We start from the raw sequence: 15102 nt of genomic DNA on the forward strand, positions 1-15102 counted from the left end.
TCAAATACTTTCTCATATTTTGAGGGTTTCGAGTATTGATCAGCAGGTCCTCCAGGCTATCGTCTACAAAATAATGGGTTTAAACCCACTGATCATTTTTATGCATATGTTAAATGACTCGTTCTTATCACCATTCAAACGTTTTAAACCATATCAAGATCATATTTTTGTGTTCGTGTTGTTCATCGTTGGGTTCTCCAGATATCGCCCAGGAAACGGGCGTGAAGCTTCACTTTTCAATCGCGTTTTCAATTGAGCGATCTCCAAATTTTGCGTGTTTTTGAGCCTTCCGACATCTAATTTTTGAAAACCAAGGTATTTTTGGACACAACATTAATAGGTTATGTTATTCCTGTGGTCTGTTGATCGCTTTCTTTCAAATTCTTTGAGCAATCATCAGATGAAAAACTTTTCTGGTGTCATTTTTTAGCGGCCATTGAAACTTCACGGGCTGGCTCACGAGTGACGTCATAATGGCCAAGATCATCGGGCGCGCAATCGCATCGCTACGCAAGCAAAGTTGACCTCTCCCTCCTGGCTGGGGACTTTTTTAAGGACGCGTGCGCAGAACGTTGACCGCTGACTTACTGCGGGGATTGGAAGCGCGATCGAGTGGCCATTGAACAGTAGTTTGTGTGAACTGCGCTCGATTGTGCTCTTTTCACCACAAGTTGGTGCTTTTTGCTTGGCCAGTTTGTCAGTATACTTGCAGTTTTATTAATGGTTATTTATGAAGAAAGACTGGGTTGTCGAGGATGAGCATAAAATCAATGGATTGCAGTTGATGTTTGCCGACAACGACGATGTTAGCCTGCGCTTGGAGGAGCACAGCAAATTCGGCGCGAAATTCTGCTACATCCTTGCACTGGTTTCTGTTTGGGATTTGTGTATAATGGAAGGATCTCTGGTGGATTCGTTTCCTTTTAAATTCTACCCTGGTCCCAGAGGTTTTTCTTGATTTTTCTTTTCGCGAAGCGGCGAACACGAGTCGCGAAGTGGCGAGAAAGAAAAACCTCGTTTTTCTTTCTCGCCGCTTCGCGACTCGTGTTTTCACCACTTCGCGGCTCTCTCGTAGCTCTCTCGTGCGGAGAAAAATCAAGAAAAATCTCTGGGACCAGGGTATGTAAATTCAGAAGCGCAAATTTTGCGTGCTTTGATGTCATCAACCTTTTTCCTGTAATCGATCATCGAACTTGTCATCCTCTCGATTCTCTGATTCTCTATTTGAGCTTTCTTCTGGTTCGTCGTCGTCTTCATCTCCACTGTTTTTGTTTTCTTCATGCTGAGCTGTCATTGGCGTACACCTCAGCTCATACAGTAAAAGTCAAGAATAAGAAATTGGTAAGCAGAATTCTGTATACATACAGTTAAGAAGGTCATTAATAACTTACATTTTACAACTTTCAAAAATAATAGTTCATTTTATCATGTCCACTTCACAATACATGTTTGTGATGTTTCCACCTTTCAATAAAATTCCATACCAGTGGCCATAGCACCTGACCATGCAATGGCTTCATTACTTAGGAATTCGAAAACGGAAAAAACCAGGAGATTATTAACCATAATTATTTTGACAATTTTTTTTGAAGTTTTTCTTGAGTTAATTTCAACAATTTACCACAGGTTGAATGATTCTGTTACAGTTTTGAGGCAATTTATTGCTTCTAAAGCCTCCTCTTTTGAAAATTTCATTTTCCTACACAGTTACAAAATTAGCTACCTTCTAAAATTAGAGTGAAGGATTTCAATCTTTTTCCCTGTGAAAACTTCAAGGTGGTCTGAAAATTATGTGCCATACCTTAGCAGCACAAACCATTTCATGTCTTGTGTCTTGCTAAATTCTTAAAGCACACTGCATTTTATACAAACGTAGATTACTTTCATTCCTTAAAACTTTTTTTCAGCATTTGACCAGTTGAACCCTTTGAATTGCAGAGGGAGATGTTGAAGGAAGTTTTGGCAGTGATAATTTCCTCTTTCAACAGATACAACACCAAGGAGATGCTGAATGTCAATAGCCCCTTGACAAGGGCGGACTGTGCCACCCTCCATGGTCACGTGAACATTGTGGTGACTCTTAGTGATATCATCTCCCAAATCAACTACTGCCATTTTGTTGTGACTTTGTACATCCACAACTGCAGTGCACATATGCCAAATGGTACTTGCTACGGAACTTGTGGACCAGATAGTGCTTGGCATACGAAAAAATGTCTTCCTTGATGAAGAGCGTGAACTTTCTATTCTGCAAATTTTGGGTGAAACACTGTACATTTCTGCTCTCGGAGTATACAGTAACACTGAAACTTCTATCATAACTCTTATTGGTATTACCTCCTTGTATTAATGCAAAGTAGACTCATCTTCTGTCTACGATCATTGATTGGAGAATAATTTTGTTATGATCCACGACAAATTTGTCTGTTTTCTAAGTTGGGCACAAAGTGGAAATACCAAAAACTTGCTGGCTCAGACTAACTAATTTAATTCCAGTTGATGATTATTAGCAACATGTGATCTCACGTTTATTGCCTCCCTTATTAAACAAATTTTGTTTTTGTACTTCTGTCTTCTTATCTGTCAACCAAGGTCTTTTCATAGTTAAGTAATGGCTGTGGGTGGCAGCTGAACCCAAGAACCATGTACATATCAGTGAACTGTGACTGGCTCCTTTCATTTTGAGATTTGAGCCATTTGCCCTCTGGATTGGAGAGTTTTTCTAGCACGCACACAAACAGAAAAAGATGTTTTGCCAGATATCCCTGATAAAATGCTAAGTAAACATGTTGTCTCTGAACTACTGTGGATACATGTATTTTGCAACTGACCAAACAGTCCAGCAGAATGCTGATCACAGAAAGCTTCCATTTCAGTCAGATCATAGAGGTGTTTACCACCCTTGTGTATAGTGCTTGGTCAGTGCTCTGTGAAACTGATGAACATGTTTGCCAAATTCTGGTTCTGCTACAAATGTTCACAACATTTTAAAGGAGTTCAGTCACGGTTTGCACATATTGAAAAATTTAGCCTCAATTTTTCAAATTTGTTGTTTATAATCCATGTTAATCTGCTCCATCCTTAGCCATCCTTGTTCCTTTATGGTTTATCATTGTCTTTAGTGTTTTTCTATGTTATTAAACTGTTATTTTCAGGTTTCCCACCATTTAAAGGTTATTTTGTATGTGGCCAAAATAACTCAAAATACCGTGACTGAGCTCCTTTAATTTCTACCTGTATTAACAGTTGAGTATAGTCAAGGATAATATTATCTTGATACGTTCATTAAACATGGGTTAGCACTTCAGCCCTTTTGTTGTTTATTAGCACTGATGCATGCTCAAATATACCGGTAGTTAAAATTTGTAATGAGCCTTGACTACAGAGTGACGGTTGACTCTAGGGGGAAAGGTTTATAATGATCCCATTCTCAAACTGCAGCTTCTTTTGGATTTTGCAAAAACTGACTTATTTGTGTGTTTTCAATTTCAAATAAGAAATTAAATTTACATGTTTGGTCACAATTTTTTTTTCACTTGAATGGAATGGTTGGGGCAGAGACTGGTGATGCACAACTTGCCAGTCAAAATAGGGTTTTAGTTTTTGTCTTCTCCAGTAACTTTGCATTGACTTGTTCAAGCTCCTCAACTACATTGTGTATGCTTTCATGTTGTAATCTGGCGACATTTAAGTTAGCATTCTGCTGAATGATTTAAAAGGTCTAATGTAATTATTTTGATACTATACCTGTATACCTGTGGGGAAACCAGATTTGATAATGATTGGTATATTTTCATTCTTTTATTTTCTTACAGACATTTTCATTGAATGATACATTTTTTTCTGACATTCAGATTCATGAAGTAATTTTTTTTTTCACTTTAAATCCTAAATATTGTTTTTTGGGTTTTATATTACAACAATACTTGGATCACACATTGACCCAGGAGTGCTTTGTAAATCTGGCTCTCTCTTTTTATTAAAAATCAATAAGTTGAGTCTTTTAGGTTGAGTTGTGTCAACTAGTAAAGCATTTTCTGTATGTTAAACTTTTGGTACCGATGCTGGAAAGCCCTTTTTAGGGATGCTCCATAAAGTAAACGCAGGTATTGTATGGTGCAAGATAATTTTTCTTTATTGCTTCAAAAACAAAAGAAACCATTACAATGCCCTGATTAGAAGCCAGTGAAGTGCTTATGCTACCAACCTTGCATCCTACTACGGTGTACGATTATTTTTAATTCTGAGAAGTAAGCTTGAATATAAGCTTATGTACCTACCTATTTCGGCGAAATATAATGTTTGCTGCAAACTATTCGCTCCTGTGCATCTGCTTGAATTAACTTAAGCTTAAGTGTTTGTTGCAACTGCTCGGGTTTAAAGAAAGCTAAATCGCTGTGGTCCAGGCTCTCGAACACTGTAATGAGGTGCTAGGGGTACTTTAGTCAGCCTCCCTCGACAGGTATCACCAGCGGAACTTTGCGGAAAGCAACAAGTTGTCTCGTTTAATACTTTCCCGTGAATTTTCATTTGGGCCGAAAGAACAGAAAAATACCCTCCCCTAATTCATTTCATTAACAGCGATCTGATCGAGCAATCCTTTTCTTTACCGCCTCGAAGGGCCCGTTGTCCCTTGGCGCATATTATTGATTTCCACAAAAAGTACAAGAAGATCTAAAAGAAATTCAGTTGCTTGTTTTGAGTTAGGTAAGCTAAATTTTTCAAAGCGGATGCACCTTGAAATGGCGGGAAAAATTCGACAGCTAACCGTGACGCTGAGAAGAAAGACTACAACTCCATCTTGATATTCTAAACAAATCCTATTTTATTTCACATGAACAAAGAGAGGCGTGCAATACACTACAATAGAGCATTGATTAAATGATGGGAATTACAATCTTGATGGTATTTAACACGAAAGGAACGCCTAATGAGAAAACAACTTGTCTCTACTCACAGAGTCACTTTTTGCATCCGCTCGGACGAGGTCTTGCCGTCAGATTGTCATTAATCCAACCATTATTCATCGTTAAAGAGCTTCACTGAGCTGCTCCTTTCGGTTTACAACCATGTAATGCCTTTGGGAAGTGTTTTCCCAAAACCATGGAAACGAAAAAAAAGTCATTTTTGATATTTCCTTGCAGAAGAAACAACGACAACGTAGTCCAAATCTCAAGCTTAACAAACACTGGGCCGTCTTAACAAACGAGAAAATCAGAGTCCAGTTTCTCTTTCACCAGTGGCGAACGTTAACACAAAGGGGAACCAGGTAAGGGTGAATATTCTGTAGAAAATGACCGCCGATCTGACTAAACACAATGCCAAGGCAAACTAGAAACGTCGAAGGCGTAATTCAACCGATTATGGAAGTTTGAATAAATGTATGAGCAGCCTGATGAAAGGCTGAATTACGCGCGAAATCTTATTCGTCGTCCGCCATATTGAAACATTTGAAGGCGGGAACTGAGTGCGCATGCTCAGCGGTTTTTGAGACCTGTCAATGCGGTTCAGGTTTCTGGAGAGAAGTGCTGTGTGATGACCCCAAACACGCCCGCAAAGGGACACCGCGGAAATACGTTTTTTGGGGCGCGATACAGTATTTTGCTGGTCAGCGGTACACCTTAACAAAACTACAAAATGCCGGCAACTTTTACATTGTTATCGCAGCGAGTCTTGTCGACAGTGAAAAAGATACAAAACTTAGAGCGCACACTGTAAACTTAGCTTTTAAACTCCGCTCATTTGTTGGATAGTTCTCAGTTAATATTATATATTGTGCCAAAGCCAAACTGAACTTGCACACGGTGTGAAATTGGTGTTGTTTCGTGAAAGTTCATGCTCGCAAGCGGCGAGCCAGTGGCAATTTACGTTACGATGTGCGCTAAGGCTAAAACTAAGCAGCTTTTGTGTTGCTGCAGCGGTGTTCTGAGGACATCAGCTTCTCAAGTTTGTTGAATTGATGGGCTTGAACCGTGTGAATCGGTATGTCAACGGCATTTCGATCAAATTCGTCGGGAAGACAAGCTCGTGTTCGTCCACTTGTTCGATTGGGGGCACTCGCGTAAGTAAACACGGTCATCCTGTCTCCACTCGGTATCACCGAATTATGGACCAAGTTGGCCGAAATCGAAGCAGTACTTCGTATAAATCTTGGACACGTTGGTGTAACAAGTGTAGGACTGAATCCCTAAAAGGGTTCAAAATCTGGCCTCAACTCGGGGAAGAATTCACCGAGGTATGTTTTATCATAAAATATCCAATTTTAATTATACTGTACTTCAGTAAGCTTGAGGCTGGCGAAAATAAAATTTTAAATTTTCATGTTTATTATTGTTTCTTTGTTTCTTGTCATAATTTCGAATTGTTGTAGTTCTGTATTTTGCTTTTAGCGCCTCTAAAGTGTGAAAATTATTTTAAACTAGTTGCATAGCTATTAGAGTTTAGAAAAAAAGCTATTTAGCTATTAGAAAAAGCCACAAGAAGTACATGACATCTGATTATTTTAAGATGGCAGAAGACATGGAATACAAAGCTGTTAAAAGGGTAATTAAAAATACATGCATATGTTATTGCAAGACAATAAAAATACCATAAAATCTGGGTAATAACAACTTCCAATTAAAACTCAATAAATGAATTTCATTTTTAGTTATAAATAGGCTATCCCCCCTGTATTCACACTGCAATCTTCTGATTTTAAGGCCACCCAGATAATTTCTGACCACATTACCTTAGAGCCTGAGACTCTGTATAACTTTCTAAGATTAATATTTGTTTACATATTACTATTATCTGGATTTCCCAATAGAAAACTTCTATTGTACATTTTTTTTTATTTTGGCTCAGCAAAAATCCTTTTAGATACTGTCCATGGATGATTTCCACAACACCAATGCTGTAAAAACACCAACAGAGAGAACACTGACCAATGCTCTCCATATGGCAACTCCTCTCCTGGACATTCAGCCATCTGTTGATGGTGGGGAGAGGCAGGGGGCAGGAGCTCGGGGGAATAGGGGGCAGGAATCCAGAGAGAAATGCAAAATGCTAATTTTTGTCATCCATTAAGGCTTCAAATACTTTCAAAAACAAGAACTGAAAATGTTACTTGACTTTCATTTAGTGTCTTTAGAGACTTCTAGGCTGACGGGCAAAGAAAAATTCACCCTTGGGCTCAAAATGAGGCCCAAAATGAAACCCTTTGACAGTGGTTACGTCATAGGTCATCCACTTGAAAGACATAGGTAAGAGTAGCAAGGCTGAAAACGAAGGAAAAGGAAATGCCCAAGGGGTGTGCAGCTAAATGACTAAGATGTGTTTTGAGTATCTTAATTTACAGGGGACAGGAGCAGGACGAACAAGGGTGGGAGTCAAGAGATAGAGGTATGGGAAGTGGGAGGTTCTGACTCCGCTGTCTCTTCCCCCACTTGATGCAGTACCTTGTCCCTAAGTAAAAGGTAAAGTCTGCATAGAGCCAAGTGGCCCATCAGGCCAGGCTTATCTCGGGTTCTGTAGCATGAACCGACTAGGAGTATTTCTACTACCCCCTGCCAGATAGCATGCTAGTTGATCACAGGGTTACCCCCAGCATTAAATTCACCAGTACCCATATACACCTTTGTGGAGAGAGGCACCGTGAGAGTAAAAGTGTCTTGCCCAAAAACACAACACAATATCCTTGACAAGGGCTCAAACACAGACCACTCGATCCATTGCTGAGCGCACTAACCACAAGGCCACCGCACCTTCCACCTTGTCCCTTAGGCCTAACCTTAACCCTAAACCTAAAAAAAGGAGTCTGTAGATTTCAGTCAAGTTTATCTCTTTTATCACTCGTGTATTTGAGACAATTTCTAATTTCCTTACTTTCTGCCATTCGGTTTACAGTACCAAAGCCTGATTTTAAGTGATTCGCAACTACTGACAGAACTTGTTTTTGCAACTTACAACTTCAGACTTTGCACAAAATTTCTCACTGGAGAAAAGCAATGTTGTAGAACTTAAGTGATGAACTAAATGCAATAAATATTAATTTGTAAGAAATGTATCTGTTCTTTAATACACGCTTTTGTGTCTAGTATCTGAGTTGGATGTAGCGAAGATATATTACCAATGGTTTGTAGACGACAGTAAGCCAATTCAGAGACACAGTGGCATAAACAAACCCACTTGTTAGCCAAATATCACAGGAAAAAAAATAAGTACATATAATTATATAATTTATTGCCATCAGGTGCTATAATGTCTTGTAATAAAGTGGTTACAAGTTAAGTAAGAATCTTACAGAAGGGAGGATGATACAATATGACTAAGGGGATCATAATTAATAAATATTTCATACTGATTCAAAGCACGTGATATGTACATGTCTAATTCATTAAGCACATACAATGTAAAAATTATTTTGTAGTGATTGAGTAAAGCTCATCTGAATTAAATTAAAGGAAAGGAAAAACAACAACAGTCAATTATTTACATCAGTTGATACACTGCACATGTAAGAAAGAGAAATAGAAATCGAAAAGCTTCAAATGACTGAGTAAACAAAATAAACTAGTGGGTTTCATTGAAGAGTTGATTACTGCCTCTCTGAAATGTTGAATGTCTTTTCAGCATTAAAAGATGTGAAACTTGACCACATCCCATAAGTGGAAGCGGTTTCGTGTAAACAAATTCAGGTGTTTGGGCATTTTAAAATATTTAGTTACCTGTGCATACATGTACAAGGAAACGGTCTTGAAAATTTCCATGTACTATCAACATGTAATCGATGTAAACAAAAAAGACCTCAAGCGAGGAAAAATTGTCTATGAACCGAACATATTGAGCGGTCTTGAATGTTTTCAGTATTTCCAGCGTTCGCTTCGGCCAACAAATCACAATATTTTCGATTTCTACTCCCTTCGCAAATGCCACCATTATATATAAATGTAGGCTTAAACAATCTTTAATGATAGAAAAATATCTTGTGAATGAAATGAACAAATGTTTTATTCTGACAGCAAACGGCAGGTACAAAAAAATTATTTCATCTGTTCCAAAAGGCGCAGAAAGTCAGAAAGGTGATAGAAACGCCAAACAAGCCAGTCTTTAAAGACAAATTCTTATCAAAGTTTCTTTGACGCGTTGCGAAATATAATCTAAATGAACAAGCACCACATGTCGGCGCAAAGTGAGTGTGAATAAAACGGTCCCGACTTACATGTACCTTAACCACTTCATGCAAATTACACTTTTAATCCAACTAGTCTTCAAAATTCTTGCAAAAGCTTCATACAGAACCAATCTTCTGCTTTGCTGGATACCCATCGTTGTTTTCGACAATTCTGAGGCGAGGGCGACTGAAGCAACACGATCCAGGCTCGAGTCAGCAAACTACACATTACTCCACACAAAACGACTCCCCTGTACCCCTATTCATTACCGGAACATTGTTTGAGTATTAAAAACCCATTTAAGGACGTCAAACTCACCAATAACGAGAAGTACCAAGGATATTTTCGACCTTAAAACGAACCAAAATACTGATCTCGGAGAACTGATCGATCGAAGGACAGCACAGCCTGATGGTGATGACCACTGACCAGTTACGGTGACGTCAAAAAACGTATTTCCGCGGTGTCCCGCAAAGGAGATTAAACACACAGGCTATTTCTTCTTCAATACTCTGTGAAAGTCGACTGACATTGCTCGATTACCAAAGGTAAGCGACTCTACTCCGATGTGGTGGTGCAGCCTCACTTGCTTCGTAATATTATGTCATCTACATGGTCTTTTCACTGAAAACTGAATCCATCACTAGTGTTGGGTTTTTGCTTCAGCCCTGAGTTGATTGAGCTATTGTATCCAAAATAGCCACCATCACAGGTGATTTTACCAACGTGCCCACCGAAACTGAGAAGCAGGGCTCGAGGCTTTGCTTTGTGATAAATTACATGCCAAGACGAAACACAGTTCATCTAAACTTATATGGGCGGAGATTGTGCAGTCGTAAATTATTGTGAGCGCGGTTTCGGCTCTGTATTTTCTTTATTGTCTGGTGTGAGTCGTACCTGAATCGTTCAGAGAGTGTGCGAATCGGATAGGCGGCTGAAATTCGGGTTCTCCAAGTCGACGTTTTTTGATGTAGTGCGACTTTGCTGTTTCGCACAATCGACCTCAAGTCACATCCGATGGAGCTCGAGGGCTTAATTCATAGAATCCTGGATTTCTCTGAAGATCTTTCGCAGTTATACGAATTTGTCGTGCAAACACCCTCGTACGGCTGCGAGAACTCAAACTAACGGCGCCGAGTCGCGTAAAGAAGACTAGCTTTCGTCTTCAGCCGTCAAGAGAAAAATGACGGGCAACCTTTCTCGGTTTCAACTAGGGAATGAGAAGTTTACATATATATTCGTGTTCATTTGAAATATTGTTTTCTTTGTTTCAGTAGCCTGTCTGTAAACTAGCTAAGCTTAGTGCTTGTATAGCTAAGTGCATGACCACTATAAATAAAATTTATATTTATATTTTACTCAAATTAGCTCAAGGTCTGGATTAGCCTGCGTCGCAGACAGTCTAAACCGCCGCTATAGGCCTATACTGCGGATTTTGTGACACGTTCGGCTGCAATGCAGGCTAGGTCTGGATCCGCCACTGAGAATGACACGCATACAGGGGACAAACATATATAATGAGGGTTTTGTTACATTTTTTTTTACGAAATAGGACTCTCAGGTATTAAACAATTATTTTTAATGTTTCATACCTGAGAGTTATTTCGTAAAAATAAAGATCTCACAAAATGTAACAGAAACCCTCATTATATATGTGTTTAGGGTTGAAATCTCGGCTCAGCGTGGATATGCAAATTCTAGGCCGTTTAGCCGAGCTCTCATACGCATGACTGCTCATTAAACCAAAACGCAGTAAGATGTTTTTAACACGCCGTTAACATGGGTAATGAGGTGTGTGTAAATGGGTAACAGAATTATTTTCTATTGAACAAATATGTTGCCTTGGTATGAACAGCAAAATGACTGCTTCAAGATTTTCATCTGACGTGCTGGAATTGTTCTATGGATCAATTCCGGATGAAGAAAACAAAAGACAAAAGATGCTTATCGAGCCCGTGTGAGCGGAGAGAGGCATGGATTTTGAATTGCTTAGAAATGATTTTAGAGAATGGCTTCGTGTATGGAAAATGACTGTTCCAGAAGGTTATCCATACAAAGCTGATCTTCTGAAATTTGCGCAAAAAGCAAAAACAAGATTTACTGATTTGATTTAAAATGATATCCCCAGCTTGGCGAGGGTTAAAAGTCTTAAAACGCAATTTGCGCTTCTTGTCCCGGGCTTCTTGTCAAGTTTTCAATCATCAGAAACGATGAATGACAATACATGGAACATTATTTCAAACAGAGGGATCCTGTAATTCTTAACAGACGCAATGAAGCAATGATAAACGATGCCTTCAACCGCTTCACTGATCAAGTGAAAGGTGAAATAGAGGCATGGTCTAAAAGAGGTTCAGGCTGGGTCCGTAGAAGGTATTCTGGCTGCATTTGTTAATATTGCATGATACGAACCATTTCGGGAAGGAAGCTATTTTCCTCGCCTAAAAAAGTCGCAAAATAAGAAAGCAATAATTAAGAGGCTGTCTCTGTAAAAACCGACCACTGATTTTACTTCGAAATTCGATTTTTCTCATAAACTAGGATTTCGAAGCCCTTACCTAGTCAATCACTAAAATTAGTTTTATTTGATTAAAAATTGTAATTGAATTTTCCTAGGCTTAATTGAAGTTCGGCCCGCTCGACACAAGTTGCATGCCTGCCGAAACTGGAAAAATAGCACATATTGTCGGCGCTCTAAAAAAATTGATATTCGCTCAAAAGTCCCAATTCTTTTTTTCAACTATAGATATATCATAGCAGCTTGTTTAGCTGCGTTGCAATTATAATTCAATGTCAGTTGTTCTTTCAACGTTAAAAGCAGATTTTCTACCCTTTAAATCGAGTTTTGAACAAAACGCGAAAATAGCTCTACTTTGAAGGCGCGTTTTAAAAATGTGGCACCTGCTTGAAGCTGCTGAACTAAATGAATAGAAATTATAAATGGCCCTTAATTCAAAACAATAATAAAATTTGTCTGCCCACCAGGTTTTCAAAACTAACGACCGCTTAAAGTTCAGGAAATTTTGAAAATATTCCAGTGAGTAACACACTCATCTTCGTAAAGTGTTCCGATAAATTCACGTAAATCTCTTACCTGGCTTCAATATTAAAGTTTTGGTCCTTTGTAGCGATCGTTGAAACCTAGGCAGCCGATTAAAACTGCCAGCTTTTCCTTCCAGTGGTAGGTTTGTATACAAGGCACATTTATACGTTCCTCATCTGTGTCGAGCGTGACGGTCACGTACTTCGATGTTGTTTGTATTACTGACCATTGTTTTTCTTGAAGCCGGTATATTCATGTAGAGTCCTCTTGAAAGGTTTGTAGAAGCACTCTTTTGGACAACTCTCGGCACACATACAAGTATGAACAGTAAACGGTGATCCGGGGATCCAAGGAAGGATTGATTTTTAGTGCAGAGTGCACTACTGGGATGGTTTTGGGGGCTGCCTGCCCTAAGGCACTGAGGCACTAAAGTACTAAAGTACTAAGTCGCAAAGTCGTTAAGCGCTAAGCTGCAAACTTTAATGTTTGTTTAATTAATTAATTAGTCTAGGGACAAGGAAATGGTCGGGGTGAGGTGGGAAAGGTACACGTGTTTCAGCTACGTCAGTTAGGAGAAAACATCGCAAAGCTATATATTTGTTTCAAGTAACCCCTTGCTCTTCTTGTGGTACTATTCTCTTTAGAACAAAACCAATTTGCTCTAAACGCATGCGCAGATTAGTTAGCGTTCGTGTCTTCTATACATTAGGTGGAGGATACATTGCATACGGGATAACACACAAATGTGGAGTAGCTTTCCTTATTGTACGTAGAACTCAACATGTAAGAGGCATGCGTTCTAGCATCGTAAGTGTTACATACTATGATTCCACGCGGTTTTTTATGTCATGTAATGTCAAGGTACTAGGTAGTGCCACTTGCCCCTTTTTAGTGCAAAAGTGAAAGGTATCTTTTATAATTACCCACTGGTCGTTTCGGCAAATAGCATCTGCTGTTTTCAAACTACAATAGTATGTTTGTCAGGGTTTAAATAAAGAAAGGAAATGTGTAGTTTCTCATTAGCGGCTTATTTATTTCTTGCCTTAATTGCGTCTGTAAGAGAGATCAAAAAGTTCCCGAGTTAGTGGCTTTAATATTTGCAAATTGTAAATTTGTGACAAAAGAAACCAGGAAAGTGCTCAAATATTGTTGCAGACTCCGTGAAAAAAAAGTTGTACACAGATATAAATTTAGCACGCTTTATGCCTGTTGAATAGCAAGAGTTTTACCTTGAAGTTTGCTGAAAAAACAAGCTAGTTATTCTGGAAGCCACTCGCAAGTAATTTTAGATAGTGTTTGCGTTTGGAGCTTTTACGTTTAATTGGGGTGCGTATCCATTACATGCATGCTCTAATTCGCAAAAAATGGCGGTTAGATTTTCCTCCTCATCATTTGTTTGCCTTATAAACAGTGGAATATACACAACACATCATTTGTGTCAACCAAAGCATCACTTCACTCCACATTTTGTATTGTGTAACAACAACTTGTGTTTCAATTTTGGCATGAGAATTAAAGGAGCACGGTCACGGTATTTTGAGTTATTTTGACCATCGACAAAATTACCGTTAAATTGAAGGAAACCTGAAAATAATACTTAACAAATAAAGAAAAATACCAAAGAAATAATAATAAACCATAAAAGAACCGAGATGGTTAAGAATGGAGAAGATCGACGCGGATTACAAACAACGAAATTGAAAAATTTAGGCTAAACTTTTCAAACCGTTCAACCCTGACTGTGCTCCTTTAACGTCTTTGGTCCGAGAATTGTAGCAAATATTCCACAATATGGAATCGTTGGCCGTAATTGGCGCCAGCAATAAGGCATCCTTTGCATTCACGACAAGGATATCTCCATGGAAGTTCAGAAGGCGATTTTTTTAACCAATCAGTGGTTTCTACGTAACTAAAGGAATGAGGTTCAGGTTTGTGGAGAGGGAGTGCTGTGTGATGACCCCAAACATGACCGCAAAGGAGATTAAACACGCAGGCTATTTCTTCTTTAATATTCTGTCAAAGTCGACTGACATGTCTCGATTACTAAAGCGAAGCGAAGTGGTTTCATTCGACTCTACTCCGATGTGGTGGAGCAGCCTGACTCGCTTCGTAATGTATGTCATCTATATGGTCTTTTCACTAAAAACTGTATCCACCACTAGTGGAGGCCTAGGTTTTTGCTTCAGCCCTGAGTTGACTGAGTTATTACATCCAAAATAGCCGCCATCATTTGTGATTTTACCGACATGCCCACCGAAACTGAGAAGCAGGGCAGAGAATTGAAGTCGACTTGTGGCAAGTCTAGACAGAAGGCTACGATCGAGTTTGTTGAAAAATATATACTTATCTCATGATTTTGAGCCTTTTTGAAAGTTAGAGCATTAGGAAAGTGCTTATGTAAATGCTTATTTGTTTAGTACTGCCTTTTGTCGCAACATATCAACCATCAGTGCCAAACCTAAAACAAATTCTCATGAAGAAATTGCATTTAATAGAACAACAACCATTACTGAGCGAAATCTCCAGAGATCCGCCCCTTATTTCATACAAAAGAGGTCGTTCGCTCAAAGAGATACGCTTGAGATCCAAACTATGAAAAAGGCTAAAACACGCGCTTGGGAGTCGTGCAGGCATGTCAGCCCCATTTTACACAATTAATACGTTCTATTAATAACATGGAGGCAACAAAACGAAAACCGCAAAGCACCTTTTCGGAAACTACCGTTCTGCAAAGTAGACAAAGCACTGTTTCGCTTCATTTCGTTTTTTCGCTAACTTTAGTACACAGTGTAACGCCACACGGCGACCGCCGGAAAAAGTTTCATTTGCCAAACCGTAGCCTCTTCTCGCCGCGCTTTTTTATTATTTTTTCGCCCACCCCAACTATAAAATGAACGCCTGGCA

The 15102-nt window shown here is 39.1% G+C and overlaps 1 protein-coding gene and 1 long non-coding RNA gene across 2 annotated transcripts in view; both read left to right on the top strand.

Annotated features, from left to right (window-relative positions):
* Window positions 1-126: 126 nt before the first annotated feature.
* LOC149104334 (uncharacterized) lies at window positions 127-2565 on the top strand. The gene is made up of 2 exons (XR_016201572.1): window positions 127-1341; window positions 1989-2565. It is a non-coding gene; the product is annotated as an uncharacterized LOC149104334 (long non-coding RNA).
* A 6473-nt stretch (window positions 2566-9038) lies between these two features.
* LOC110061968 (uncharacterized) overlaps window positions 9039-15102 on the top strand; it is a 9299-nt gene continuing 3235 nt past the window's right edge. Inside the window, exon 1 of the mRNA XM_089271734.1 lies at window positions 9039-9703. The gene's annotated coding sequence lies outside the window, so the exon portion shown is untranslated. The remainder of the gene's footprint in view (window positions 9704-15102) is intronic.

The sequence above is a fragment of the Orbicella faveolata genome, unplaced genomic scaffold (assembly GCF_042242905.1).
Source record: "Orbicella faveolata isolate gen_17 unplaced genomic scaffold, um_ofav_v1 contig_34, whole genome shotgun sequence".
Lineage (NCBI taxonomy): Eukaryota > Metazoa > Cnidaria > Anthozoa > Scleractinia > Merulinidae > Orbicella > Orbicella faveolata.